Genomic DNA, 14,221 nt, shown 5'->3' with positions numbered 1-14,221 from the left:
AGAATGGAGAGAGCCCCTAACTCAAAAAAAGTAATAAAATGAAAGGATATTCCATTTTATCCAAGATTCGAAGATAATGTTTACTACAATATCTAAGAAATTTATTTCTTGAAGGAGAACTAGATCAGGGAGAGAGTTGTCTAATTGGGACTTTATTAATCACCTTTTGTTAGGGACATTGAGGCCTCTAAAGGAGTTCCATTGTCCCCTAGGAGAGTATTATATTCCTCTCACCTCAAGAAATTTCCTAGAAGCTTCAAGCTTTGTAGTAGTTTTCTCCAACTATGGTGTAAAGGTATTTATTTGTTTAGGGTTACTTTTAGATAGACTCTTTTTTAATCCTTTTTCTATGACAGTTTTGGAACCTCTTACATTTTCCTTTTCTGTGACGATCCTTACTAATTTCCTCTTTCCAGAATTGAGGCTATCAAAGAGGGTTTGCTAGATGATTATGGCAATTTCAATTTGTATTTTGGTATTTCTTGAACGATGACCTCTTTTGGGCTTGCAGGGGATTCTTACTTTGTCTTCAACCCAATCTAATTGAGAGATGGGGAGAGAAGATAATTGATAGTCTTTGAATTTTTTGTAGCAACATTTGATCAACTATCTTATCCATTAAAACAACTTGTGTGTTTGAATAACACTTTTGAACAAAATCTAGTAATTACATTTTTGGGAGCTTATTCAAAATGTATGGAGTATTTTTGACCTTAGGTTTAAAATATTTTCTTGATAAAAAATACCAACAAAAGTGTGCTTAAACCAAGTCTAGGAGTCACTGGCTCCATTTGACTCTAACTCACCTCTCTATTTATCTTTCTCATCTAAGGATTGAGAAGAAACTCTTTTTTTAGCTTTAGAGTTAAGCAGTTGATGGGTGACAATGTGAGTCTTACTTGGTGTGATTCTTGACCCATTCACCATTAGTCTTTAATTTATAAGATTCTAAATCTTATCTTAATGGTGAGGAGAGACATTAGAGGCACCCAAATTTATTAAGAAATCACCTTTTGAATTTGGGCTAACCAGGGGTTGTGATTCGTTTTATATTATTCTAAGTATTATACTATTTTTTATTATTATATTAATAATATAATTTTTTTATCAAATATTTATATTATTAAATTGCATGAGGATAATGCTAACATAACTATAATAATATTATGAATTTATATTTCTTTAACACGCATACACATACATATACATATAAGATTCACATAAAATTTAATCCTTTAAATTTAATTAATTTATTATTAATAATTATATTATATTTAATTATAATTATATTATATTATGTCATTTTAGTTTTAGTCCACTCCAAAATTAGAAGATATAAAAGACAATAATAGAGAGAGCAATATAGTGAAAAACAAAACCATTTTAATTTAAATCTAGTGAATGCCCCATTCCTTTTAATTGGATAGTGGGTGGTTAATTTAAAATGAAAATTTAGAGATCCTATATAAGTAGTCAAGTTTAAACATACTAAATATTTTCTCTACCTATCCATTATCTAGTTTGAGTAATTTTCATTTGAAAATCTTAACTACCCTATGTAGCCATTTAATCATGAGACAAATCTTTGAAAATACTATCTTAAAAATAAAACAATATTTCTCTTACCTACCCTTCTTAACTATTGGACAACTTGTTACAAACCATCATTGTTCTCTACCTATCCGCTATCTAGTTTGAGTAATTTTTATTTGAAAATCTTAACTACCCTATGTAACCATTAGATCATAAGAAAGACAAATCTTTGAAAAAAACATGTCTTAAAAATAAAACAATATTTCTCTTACCTACCCTTCTTAACTATTGGACAAGTTGTTACAAACCATCATTTTCGCTACCTCCCAACAATCTAGTTTGAGTAACTTTCATTTACCCATTCAGCTATTTATTTTGCTCCATTCATTAATTTTCTCCAATATGTCCTCCTCTATCTCATGGATTTCACATGTTTTCTCCAATATGTCCTCCTCTATCTCATGGATTTCACATGTTTTCTCCAATATGTCCTCCTCTATCTCATGGATTTCACATGTTTTCTCCAATATGTCCTCCTCTATCTCATGGATTTCACATGTTTGAATGACCTAGGAGGTAGAAGCTAGCGTGCTAAGATAGTGAAAACTTTTCAATGAATCAAACAAAGTATACAGGTTAGTGAATAAGTTTATATATGGTCACTGGTTGAGCAGTAGCCTTGAGAAGATAATATGACAGTCTTTGCATTGTGATTGTGAAGGCCATTGGAAATCCAAACTTAATGTGAGGACTGGTAATGGGAGGCCTTGCAATGCAGGTGGACTTGACAGGGGATATTATGATGCAGAAGACAATGTTAAGTTTTGATCCCTCCAAACTTCACATTATCTCCTGCATCATAGTAACCCCAACCAAGTCAACCGGCATTGCAAGGCCAGCCATTATCACTCATCACACATTTACAGAAGAAGAAAAAAGAAAATCGAAAAATAGGGAACAGGACGCCGGAGTATCTTCTCCACCCAATGCGTTGATTGTGGGGGAACTTCTCTATAGTTATGCAAACCAACAGGCCAAGCTCATTGATCATTGTGGAGGTTGATAAAACAGTATCGATCTCAAGTAATGAATTAGTTTTGAGCTAATAAGGGTTATTGTTGATCATTGTGGAGGTTTTAGAGTCTTATTTGGGATGACATAATGTGTTCCATAAGAAAGCATCTTATTTCTGATTTCATTGTATGTGATGAGCTTCACTTTATGAAATACTGTTTCAAAGTGAATAAGCTTATCCTTCAATTCTTCTTGATTTTGAAAGAGGAGAAGAACTGGAGTGAACCTTCGAATTATTTATTCTACACCATAATTGAGGAGGTTTTTAGTATATCAAGAATCTTTATGAGATTTTTGAGGAGAACAATATGTATTATTTGTATTGAGAAAGATTAGTTTCTGTGATCTTGAATGAAAATACCATTGATCTTATTGAATAAAGAATGAAATAATTTTCGTTCTACAACGAGTTTTGAATTTCATTTGAGAACAGTAAAATGTGATAATAGTAACAAACTTCATTTTAGTTTTAAAATCTTATAATGACCTAATGCTACCTCGAGCTCCCCTTAGCCTACCCACTTGCCTCATATACCGAAATCCGAGCAACAACCATGTTACTACTACCATCAGTAAGGCGGGAAAATCATCTTCTCGGAATATCGCAGCATGGGGAAAGCAACAAAGGACAAAGGACAAAGGATTGGATCGGAATATCGCAGCATGGGGAAAGCAACAAATCCATTCACCAATTGATCCCACGAAGGCAAGGGCATAGCCCGGTAGATCGGAAGCCTAAGCCGCTAGAGTGGGGGCAGAACCTATTGTAAACTAAAATCTTATAATGACTTGTTTTTAAACTAGAGCTTTAAATTGGATTTTTCCTAAAGAGGGTGTGTTTTGATCTTTTGACATCCATTTCCAACCTTCCTTCGTGTTAAATTAAAAGCAAAACATTTCTGAGAACATCATGTTACATGAGATATTTGAGAATGGACAAAATTGCCATTTTGTGATTCATAAATATTTCCCATGCCTTTGCATTATCTCGTCTGTGCAAATCAATGAGTATAAATGGGGAAATACCTAAATATCAAAGCCGGTGACAAATTACATCTGACGGTTCCCTGTCGGTTAGTATTGGGAAGGAGCCTGAGAACGTGACTGGTGACTGGTTTTTAATTTTTAATTTTTATTAATTCAAATCATGGGCAACTCCACATCTGACTTAAGGATGAGAAGAGACCAATTGAATTTTTTCTTCCATAAATTTTGCATCCAATATGCACACCTTAACTTTCTAGCGGATGTGGAAACCCTTCTAGTCTTCACTGACTCAAGCCCTAATGACTCCCTGAACACTACAGCAATAGAGGACAGCAAAGGCTGCCTTGTGCACACTAAATTGTATGCTTCCAATCAAAGATCCCAATTGCTACTCTATTCATACTAAGCAAGAAAGTTATTTCCATATGTGTATTCGTCATCTTCCTCCTCATCCACATAAACCTACTTCTCACTTATATATTTTATAGCATATCTATGTTTGTGTTTAAAGATGTGAGTATTGTTTCTATATGTCATGGTTATTTTTGGTTCATTTTGTAGAATCATTTTTTTTTCCATATTTTGTGATTCTAGGAAACATATTGTCAATTTTAGCATATCATGACTATTACTAATTTATAAACAAATGTTATGGTCAATACTTGGAATTGATCTTTTATAGCCGATGCCTCTATTACACTATAATAGCTATAATAAGAAGTTCTCATTCCAAAATCATTTATATTTTTAATTGGTATGTTTTTGTGTCTCCTAATGAGTACATTTAATATATTACAAGTTTAGACTATTAGTTTCATCTTTAGTGGGAAAGTGATGAATTGATTCAAATGATTTACACCTTCCATCATAGACCAAGATCATTTTCAAGCTCTATTTCATAATAATTTTGAAGATAGGTGTGTATCTAATTGGGATTTAAGAATCTCACCATGACAATCAAGGAAGACACCGTAAGTCTGTCTAGATCCAAGGAATTAGACTTTAGGCTCTACACAATATTATTTTCTATTGTTTTGGTTTCATTTGAGTAATTGTCTCACTATTTGACTACACATTTCAAGGGGTATTGAACCTTGTTCAACTTGACATCTAATGAAGATCATTGAGGACGTTGAAGAATTATTATATTATTTCTCATGATCATTTGGAATCATTAGAAAAAGATATGAAATATTCTAGCTAAGGTTAGAATTCTAAGCTTACGTATGAGAAGGATGCTTTGAGATGGATTTTATAGTTAAGGATGCCTTATATAGTAATTCTTATTGGTTTACAACCTAAACAATATATCATTGTGGTATATTGTAACTTATTTGAGACTTCAATAATATGGAAATGAATCTTTTAAATGTTGGTTATTCCCCTCTTTAAGAGATTTCCTAGGGTATATCTTGTCTCATTTTATTATGAATTTTTATTTTTTAATAGTATTGGTTGCAAACTTGGATAGCCCTTAGGCCCTTATGCTATGATTGCATCACATATTTTCTCCAACACTTCCTCATACTTGTCATAGTAGGTGGGAATAAATTTGATTCTTGTGACTACCCTTGAGAATGATGACATGAGAAGCATACAATTATTTAGAATGATCATGAGGTTATGATCAATGATTATTTTTCAAAATCAACCTTGAATAGTAATTGGAATCAATATCTTAAGTAATCTTGACTTCTATTATGTTGCTTCTTTTTATAGGTTCAACCATTCTCCAACAATAAACTATTTTTAGGTTAAGGTCACAACCACTTTTGAACAAAAATGAGACATCGAAATCTATATTTATTGTCAAATTTTCATTGTTAAACACCTATAGCAATTAAATTTTTATTAATTTAAAAAAAAAATGATGTGGAATAGTGATTCTTGAGATTTGTATTTGTGTATTATAATAATATATTAAGAAAAATTAAGCAATAATTTCTAATCTTTTCATGTAACTTTATTAACTAATTTTTAATTGGTAACGATATTTTGTATAAGCCACATTATCAAAAGAGGGAAGACAACTTTTATGGTCCTATTCAATGATACCAACAATATTTATATGATGCACAATAATTTATAACTACCTATAACATGGATAACTAACTAAACCAATGGCAAAACTAAATAATGACATATTGGGTTATGCTAGCATTCCCTCCTTATAATGTTGTTCTTGTAAATGTACCCCTAAAACATAAAATTTCACCTTTCCAAGGGTCCCCAAACTCTCATTGCACATAATAAATACATAGTTTTGACAAGACATAAATCAGTGATGAAAAAAATCTCGAATTAGGTGGAACTCCACCAACTTGTCTTTTGACTCTTGAAAGGGTGTAGCATTGAGTTGGAATACAATCTCTTTGAATTCTTGAATCAGAGATCCTCAAATTATAGACAATAATCCATACTAAGTAGCATTCATAGAGTGTTAGTAAAACATTATTTTATTACATTGGGGTAGGTACAGAAAGTTGAGTCCCACTTAGGGAGAAGTACATGTGTTGGAAAGCGCACCACTAGGAATGGGGCCTTGCTATTTTATAAACGGGGCCTCATTATGCTTTGAGGGCTCGAGGTGAAAATAAATAACAACGCTATGTTATTAACGAGTGATAGACCATGACAAGACCATGTTTAGAAACATAACATGGACCTGTTATTTAAGTCAAAAACATAATAGGGCCTGTTTATTAAAACAAGGACCCATTTTTGAAAATTTGAAAATAAAGCCTGCCATGTGCATCGGGTTTTGGTTCAAGAAAGGCATGGCATGCCCAACCCTTAGCCTTGGACTTGCAAGTACAAGGTTGTATCAATGACATGGTGAAATACTGACTTCTAGCATATGTTTGATACCCATCATCATAGAATTTTCAAGCGTAGATTTTGAATATGTAATTTTTAAAAAAAATTATTATTTTTTCTCTTTTTCAATTAAATTGTACTAGATTTGGTCCATAAATTTGAAATATCAATTTATATTGTTTATTTAATAACTATTTTTTTTATGTTTTTTGAAAAATAAATTATATGTCATCAATCTACACAGAATTATTTTTAACTTAAAAAAATTAAATTAAAAAAATTGATAAGTTTAGGAATAAAAAATTAATTAAAAATAATATTCAACAAAAAAATATCCTAATCAATCTTCAATGTGTTACAAATAATTTCCCAGGAAGTGTAAAAAATTGCTTGTCATACACATGTCCTGAAATAGGCATTTGTAAAAATTGAATTTTAGAAATCCCTTTTGAAAGTCAATTTCAATTATTTGGGAATTAAAATAAATGATATATATTTGTAAACTTGACTCTGAGTGCTATATTTCATATTACTAACTTTTCAAGATTCAATCTCTAAGTGCTTCAAATTTTTAGGTCAAATGTGGTAAAATCTAAAAATCATGGAAAACACTTCCACTTTTTGGCCAAAAAGTGAACTCAACTTCTTGCACCTACCCATTTCTTAGATAGTTAGTTATTTTAGTTCTCTTACAAGAATTTTTTTATTACAATTATATCCCATATATCAATAATATTTTCTCTATTTTTCTTTCATTAATGAATAAAAAAATAATTTTTTTATCTTTCATGGTGGTATTGGAGCCAGATATCCCTTATAACTGATTATGATCCCTACCATTCACCACCTTGGTTTAAATTATTTCTAATGAATAAAACCAATCATTTTTCATGCATGCAAATATGAATATGAATATTAAATGAAAATTAAATTAAAATTGAACCTTTCTAAGCTTTCCCTAGTAGACATTCTATGGTTACCTAATACTGGATATTTTGCATGAGTCTATCTACTATGTTGTATTTAAGGACATTCCTTAATTATTTATTAAAATATAAGACATAGATCTAAGAATATTCATGATATTTCCATAGAGAATGTAACTAGAGAATAAACATTAGATCATCCTAGTAATACTCCATGTGAGGTAATGTACTTTATTTACACAAATAACTATCCTTAAGTGCAACTTAGGAATAATGATAAACATAAAAAGATGCAAGGATGTGAACAAGCAAAAAGGCCTTGTTAGGTACCCATGTACATATGAATTTCTCATAGATAAAGTAAATATATAAAGCTTGTCACTAAAAGAAATTATGAAAAAGTGAAGCAAGAAGGAATTTTTTAGGTCCTAAGGCTATTACATCATCTACTAGAACATAATTACACTCACAAGGCCAAGATTGTCATCATGCAAGTGACATTGACTCATCAATAAAATATGGAGGGTTAAAGGTCAACAAAAAATGAAGGATTAAAGGTCAACTCTACAAGAGTTGGTTATCTCTCCTATGCTTCGATCTGATCAAGCATACCTACTCATAAATCAAGTGTAATAACCCCTAAGCTAGTGATTGACCATTTATCTACATGTACATATCATACATCCAACATACCTATTCATATATGTAATAGATAAAGAAAAGAGAAAATATCCATTGTGGCATCATATTATATGTAGACCATATACCTACATCAAATATAGCATAAATAATTGATTGATAACTCAATGATAAAATAACTAATAAGAGACTACATACAATCTATTCATGATAAATATAGCTACATATGTCATGGAGTAACAACACTAAATTATCTCATTAAAAAAGTTCTAATTAATATAGACCATTGTTCATGTATAATAATACACCAATTTACAAATACCTTGATGGAATAGTGGAACATTGACACTAATAATAATCATAGAACTAAAGACACATAAATGAAGGACAAGGCACACATGCCAAAGGTATTACACATGGAAACATAGAAAGTAAATACTTGAGTTGGTACAAATGTTGCCATTAATGACAAAGGGGGAGATTGTTGGAAAATTGAGTTGTCTTGCTTATTCTGTCATTAATCTACAATTTTGGACATAATTTCTATGTCATGTGGATATTGCACTATGATGCTTGTAGGTCCTTAACTACTTAGACGATGACATTGGTTGTGGCAGTTTGTTAGCATTGAGGTTGTCTAATAGGATCGGTCTAGAGAATGCTTTGCATTTCTTCGCTATGTTTATTCATGTGTTGAAACTTAGTTGACATGTTCATATGGTTCATGCAATGCTCCAATTCAGATTTATTATGTTTTTTTAATCAACAAGTGAAGATATGTTGTTTTTATTTACAATTGTCAGCTATGTTGGTCTTTGCCTGACTCAGTTGATTTATCTTATTTATATCATAGTCTTTTGTTATAGATATGCATTCGAGGTTGAGTTAAAATATTGATATGGACCTCACCATGGTGTGTGTAGATCCAGATTGAGTAATTTGCATTGGGTGATGTTTTTGGGTCGACTGGTTAATATGCTTCATTTTTTTTCTACTCGTTATGTTTGATGTTGATATTAAAGGAAGTGTTAGAAAGTGTGGTAGATTGGAATAAACTTAGGAAGATGTGTTGTGATGTTTTTGGGTCCTCTTTATCTCTTGTAGTGTACCACATTATTTATTTTTGGTTTGGGTGGCCAACTTTATTTAATTCATGTATATTTTATCTATAGCCGACCTAGTTGAGGATTTCAATGTATAACCTTGTATAAATGGAAGTGTAGATGTGAAAATTGATGTGTGGACTATTGTGAATTGGATGTGAATGGTATATAAGAAATATAATTGTGAATTTTAGTTTGTGATGAGCTTTGATGATCATATCTTTAGTGTGATAGTGTGTTGAGAAAGTGAATGAAGTCAGAGATGTTCGCCATGATATTGTTCACTTCACACAATGGTTCAAGGAAAATTTCATGATCACGAGATATGTTAATTTCAATTCATTATTTCACTATGCTTGATAAAATATAGTGAGTCCCTTGGCAACTTGTGTAGTCTCTATAGCTTGCCTTGATATTCTGTGTCTCAGTAATGCAAGTTCTTTGTATTTTTCCCTATGGTTGTGTGCCTTATTTTTGAAAGTCCAATCAAGTGCAATGAGCTACTTTGCCTTAATCCTAAAACATTGCAAACAATTACTCATATTGTGAGTATGATTCTAACCGTGGTTTCTCCCTTATTGAGTTTTCCATCTAAATCAGATGTTCTTGTGTATGTGGCTCTTTGTAGTTTCATAATTGTAAAGACTAGTTAATTGTGGTGTAAAGTTCAAAGGACTATAAATATGGTGATTTAAGGTCTGAATTGATTTTTCCCCTCTATTAGTCCTATGGTGTGTTCAACAAGTTGGAGGATTCTACAAATAAATTTTATTGACTATGTATAGAAAAGAAAGTGCATCCATGACATGATTAAGGAACTCAATAAATATAAATTTAGATGTAAAATCAATCCAAGTGATTTAATCATTATAGACAATGAAATAAATAGGAGGGCGCAACAAATGTGTGTGTGTGTTTGTAATTTATTTTTCTTTCATTTTCTAGGTGAAGGTTAGGGTTATCTATCTTTTTGAATTTCATCACATATGGTTTACCAAGAAACTTGGTTATTCTAACACACTTTAATTTAAGTGGTTATGGGCTTAAGGTATTAAAAAAATATAATATATATATTTTTAATTATGTTAATTTTTTTTATGTGTTTTCAGGGCCATCCATGCTACATTTGATGGGTAAGGTTTAAACACAACTATACTGGAGGTTGGAGAGAATGTAGGAAGGAGGTATTTTAATAACCCAATCTAGCTTCTTACTTAGGGATGATTCATTAGAGAAGCATCTTATTTTTGTCCCTAGAGAAAAGAGGGGTCTTGGCATGATATTTTCCCTTTAGGGAGTAAGGGGGGCAAGATTTCTTGCAGGGGCAGTTGGTGTATTCAAACTTGGTTGGTGATTTGTACAATACTTGAGGAGGTATTAGACAAACTTTGAGGAAATGTGGACTACATTTGGTTGGTGATTTGTATAGTAGAGGAGGGAATGTTTCCACAATATTGTTGGCAGCAACAATGTAGGAGAATTGAAAGGGGGGGTAATCAATTTTCACCAAACTCAACCAAATTAATCTCAACTTTAGATTTGATCAAGAGCACCAATAAAAAATATAAACACCACATCAACAACACACATAAAACACAATTTTTTGACATGGAAAACCTAGTTAAGTGAAAAACTATAGTGGGAACCTACTCACAATAAGATGATACTCTAGAGTAGTATGTGTAAATATTACAATGGGGAATGCACATGCATTCAGGTACACTGCCTAGAGCTCATTTCTCAAAAACAACAAAGGGATACAACCCTGGGAAGGCTTACTACCTTACAAAGATCAAACAAAAATCCAGATTACATGAAATGAAAGAATAGCATCTTCAAATGTCTGATTACAATTCCAATTAAGAACACTGTTTGCACAACAACACTTCTTTGCACTTCTCCACTACCGAAAGATAAATTCACTTGCTCATAGATGGAATACTATCATAGATAGTAGAAACAACCATAGTCACTCACAGACACTCAACTTGCATGATTACAACACTTATTTATACAAATCATCATCCTTAACCATAAGGTCAACTCAACATATAAGACCTAATTACAAAATTACATCACACGATATATAAATACACAACCGGACCAATAAAATGTCAACAAGGACATAGAATGGACCCAAATCAAACCCCCAAACATGCAATACCACCTAATATCTTGTGAAGATCATCTGCAACACACAACAACCATCGGGTTGGCCAAAAGTCATATAACACAAATAATAACACCGGACCAATAAAATCTTGAATATTGCACACCATGATCAATGTGGAACACCAAGATCCATAGAAAATGGTAAGAGAACATCAACAAGAAACATGAAACTTGTACAATCACCACAATAACTCAGATAACAAGAATCATCTTTTTTCATCACCAAAGCTTAAGAACAACAACTGTCAAAATGAAAGATACACTTGTGAAGTTCCAAATCATGAATCATTCACATTGAGGACACACATTTATGTCCCAAACACTCTCCAAAATCCACACAATATAAGGAATCTATTTCAGAGCAATCCAAATCATAAATCATAACTCTAGAATATCAAACCAATAGAAAAATCAACCATCACACTTGATCACACAACTTGACCAAATCACCTTCTAGAACAATGAAACTCATACTAAGTCAACGAGAGATAAGTATATAAAAACACATTAATCCGCATCAGCACATCTGCAACCCAACCAACTCAACTCTCTATGACACAGGAATATGTTGACATCAATGACAATAGCACATTCCAACAACTCTAATATCCAACAATCTCCCCCTTTGGAATTGATAGAAACATATGAATGTGAAAAATAATAAATGAAAAGATAGAAAACAACTCCATCAATCTCCCCCTAATATCATACACACATAGCTCATCTGTAATAGCTAGATAAGATAAGTTTTTACATGCATCTCTCCCCCTTTGACAACAGTTGTAAAGATAAATACAAATCATTATTCTCTCAATCTCAGATAATCTCTCCCCCTTAGAAAAATCTCACAAGCAATTATGAACAACTAAATCACACGCCGACTACTCCCCTAGAGCAACAACACCCACTTATCAATCCAGATATCAAGATAAGACTATGAAATCCACCAGATCGATGCAACTCAATGCATCTAGTTCATAATAGGAGGGGCAGTCACCCCTAACTTCTCTCTCAGATATAGAAATGTATCTATAGGAGAAAGCTTCGTGAATATATCTATGATCTGTTCCTTTGTAGATACATATTATAATCTGACTTCCTTTTCATTTGCCTTCTCTCTCAAGAAATGAAACTTGATTGATATATGTTTTGTCTTAGAATGCAACAATAGACTCTTAGAGATATTTATATCACTAGAATTGTCACAATATATAAAAGTAGTCTCATTATAAAAAACTATATAGAAACCAAACACAACTTCATCAAACCCAACTTAATCAAATAGTTGTCCAATCTGGCATACCAAGATCTAAGGGCTTGTTTAAGTCCAGACAATGCTTTCTTCAATATGCATACCATGTCTTCTTCATCTGTCAATGAAAATCCACTTAGTTGCTCAATGTAGACTTCCTCTTCCAATTCACCATTCAAAAAGCCCAACTTCACATCCCTTTGATATACCTTGAATTTATTAGGAGCAACATATTCAAGAAATAGTCTAACAACTTCAATTTTAGCTACCCAAGCAAAAGTCTCCTAAAAATCAATACCTTCAATTTGTGAATATCCCTTACATACTAGTCTTGCTTTGTTTCTAACAAATTCTCCATCTTCATTCAGCTTATTCTGAAACACCCATTTAATACCAATTACATTCTTGTCCTTAGGTCTCGAAACAAGTTCCCATGTATTGTTCTTCTCAATCTGATCTAACTCTTCTTCCATAGTTTTTACCCAATTCTCATCTTTACAAGCTTCAACAACATCTTTAGGCTCAATCTTAGAAATTGAACATGTTTCTTTATCAACAATTCTTCTCCTAGTAATCACACCTTTATTTTTATCACCAATATTCTTATTCTTTGAATGATTTAATCTTACATACCTAGGGGTCTTTGGATTGTTATGGTTTTCAGCCTCTTGAACTTTTTCATTGCCATCAACATCTTGATTTATTGTCAGACCACTTTGCTTCATGCTTGAAGTCTACACTTTCCTTGAAGTAAAATCCTAATTATTTCTCATATTTTCATGCTCTAATTTGCTTCTCATGATTCTCATCAACCTTCACATTCACACTTTTCACTATCTTTCTTGGTCTCTTGATGTAACATTGGTAGGCTTTGCTCTTAATAGAATGTCTCAAAAATATTCTTTCATCACATCTTGTTTCAAATTTTCCTATATCCTCATCTCTTTTTCTATAACATTTTCTTCTAAAGATTATGAAAAATCTAACTGTAGGAACATGACCAAACCATAACTCATAAAGAGTCTTACTGAGATCACTTTTTACATGTACCCAGTTGAAGGTGTATATAACAGTGCTAACAACTTATCTCCAATAGATATGAAGAATAGTTCCTTCGATCATCATAGTTCTAGTAGCATCCAAAGCAGTTATGTTCCAAATTTCAACAACTCCATTCTACTGAGGGGTTTGTGGAGCTGATAACTGTCTTCAGATTCCATGCTCTTCAGAAAAAGAATTAAACTCACCGAAAGTGAATTATCCTCCTCTGTCAGATCTTAAACACTGCAGCTTCAATCATGTCTCTATCTCCACTCCGGCTTTGAATATTTTTAATTTCTCTAGTGCTTCATATTTATCCTTTAGAAAAGTGACCCACATCATTCTGAAATAGTCATCAATTAGCAATATAAATTATCTATCACCCTGCAAGATTCTCACCTTAGATTGTCCACATAAATGAGTATGCACAAGATCTAATAATCCATTAGATGAATACAATTTGTTCTTGAATAAAATTCTTGTTTTCTTTTCCAATTGACATTCCTTACACACTAGATTAGTAGGCTTCACTATCTTAGGCAAATCTCTAACAACTTGAGTAGAACTTATCTTAATCATGGAGTAAAAGTTAACATGACACATTCTCCTATGTCACAACCAACTTTCATCTATCTGAGCAATCAAACAACTTTTCTCACCAGCATTTAGATGAAAGA

The sequence above is a fragment of the Cryptomeria japonica genome, chromosome 10, assembly GCF_030272615.1.
Source record: "Cryptomeria japonica chromosome 10, Sugi_1.0, whole genome shotgun sequence".
Lineage (NCBI taxonomy): Eukaryota > Viridiplantae > Streptophyta > Pinopsida > Cupressales > Cupressaceae > Cryptomeria > Cryptomeria japonica.
This window is presented reverse-complemented; position numbering follows the sequence as displayed.